The following is a 2,250-nucleotide window of genomic DNA, read 5'->3' as shown; positions in this document are numbered from 1 at the left end:
TGTCAATTTATATATTTTTATTCCTTATTTACTTGTTCTATTTTATTTTTATTATCTGTGTTTTTTGTTCTGTCACTGTCATTCTGTTACACTGTGGAAGCTTCTGTCACGAAAACAAATTCCTCGTATGTGTAAACATACCTGGCAATAAAGCTCATTCTGATTTTGATCAAAATCAACAAAAGAGCAATGATATACAAGTGCTATAATATATCTCAGTTAGCTTAATGCAGTAGCCTACACGTAGCAAGTTTAAAAAAAAAATAATATAATAAATAAAGAGCAAGCTAGTGTTAGAGGTCTTTTTGCTTTAGTTAATTGTATAATAAATGAAAAGATGAAAAGAAGAATACAAAAAGATTAGAAAGTAAGTGTTAATTTTTTGTTGTTGAATGAATGAATAGTGCAAGTCTAAAAGTCTAAAAGGTTTGTTTTTTTAAGAATAGAATTAGAATAGAGAGTGCTAGAGTTAGAGGGTCAAATAAAGATGGAAGAGATGTGTTTTTAGCAGATTCTTGAAGATGGCTAAGGACTCCGCTGCTCGGATTGAGTTGGGCAGGTCATTCCACCAGGAGGGAACATTTCATTTAAAGATGATGCGATTTCAATTTTTCCTCTCTCTTTGAAGTGTTACAAGCTCTTGGTGCATAAAGAAGATCTGTAAAGTTGCAAAGACTAAAGTCTCAAATCCAAAGAGATATTCTTTATAAAAGTTAAGTGTCAACCACGCTTACTGTGTGGGAAGATTTGCATAATGCTGCCCAAATGCTGCGCCGTTCTCTAGCCCGCCAGCCTCCACTCACTCTAGCCCACCGTGTGTGACGCTGTGTGTTTCGTTGTGAAAGCGAAACTATTTTGTTTGGCCTTCCAAAAGAGGACATGACTAGAAATCAGTGGTTAAGTTGTATTTACAACACTGTTCCAGAACAGTTCAACCCCAGACACAGGAACAGTTTCTTCCCTCAGGCAATCCATCTCATGAACACTTAACAATAACTGTGGAACACACACTATTTATTCACTCATACACTTATCTAACACACATACTCAGTCTACACCTCAAATTTGCACATAATATTCAGTACCTGTACATACAAAAACTGTCTATTGTAATATACCTGCACATACAACTGTCAATTTATATATTTTTATTCCTTATTTACTTGTTCTATTTTATTTTTATTATCTGTGTTTTTTGTTCTGTCACTGTCATTCTGTTACACTGTGGAAGCTTCTGTCACGAAAACAAATTCCTCGTATGTGTAAACATACCTGGCAATAAAGCTCATTCTGATTTTGATCAAAATCAACAAAAGAGCAATAATATACAAGTGCTATAACATATCTCAGTTAGCTTAATGCAGTAGCCTACACGTAGCAAGTTTTAAAAAAAAATAATATAATAAATAAATAGAGCAAGCTAGTGTTAGAGGTCTTTTTGCTTTAGTTAATTGTATAATAAATGAAAAGAAAACAGATAGAATACAAAAAGATTAGAAAGTAAGTGTTAATTTTTTGTTGTTGAATGAATGAATAGTGCAAGTCTAAAAGGGACAAATGTTTGTTTTTTTAAGAATAGAATTAGAATAGAGAGTGCTAGAGTTAGAGGGTCAAATAAAGATGGAAGAGATGTGTTTTTAGCAGATTCTTGAAGATGGCTAAGGACTCAGCTACTCGGATTGAGTTGAGGCAGGTCATTCCACCAGGAGGGAACATTTAATTTAAAAGTCCGTAAAAGTGATTTTGTGCTTCTTTGGGATGGCACAATAAAGCGACGTTCACTTCCAGAACGCAAGCTTCTAGAGGGCACATCATTCTGAAGTAATGAATTTAGGTAAAGGGGTGCAGAGCCAGCGGTGGTTTTGTAGGCAAACATCAATGCCTTGAATTTAATAGCTATTGGCAGCCAGTGCAAATTAATAAACAGAGGTGTGACGTTCATTCTTTTTGGCTCATTAAAAATTAATCTCGCTGCCTTTCATTCATTCATTAAAGCAGTAACAACTTGTCTCACTTTATCACAACTGCTCTAAAGAGTTTTGTATTACTTAAATTGCAACAAACATTTGCAATAAACCTAAAATCACAGTCTCACTTTTGCTAAAAATCTGTCCCACTTGAACAGTTACAGTGAAAAGCAGTGCCTTACTGTGTCTATCAGTAAGTCTATCATTATCCTAGACGTTGAGAGTATAAAGCTTTTATTCATCACAAATTTACCCCCCCCCCCCAAAAAAAAACACTCCCCCT

Source organism: Sinocyclocheilus grahami, unplaced genomic scaffold, assembly GCF_001515645.1.
Source record: "Sinocyclocheilus grahami isolate Dianchi unplaced genomic scaffold, SAMN03320097.WGS_v1.1 scaffold738.1, whole genome shotgun sequence".
Taxonomy (NCBI): domain Eukaryota; kingdom Metazoa; phylum Chordata; class Actinopteri; order Cypriniformes; family Cyprinidae; genus Sinocyclocheilus; species Sinocyclocheilus grahami.
This window is presented reverse-complemented; position numbering follows the sequence as displayed.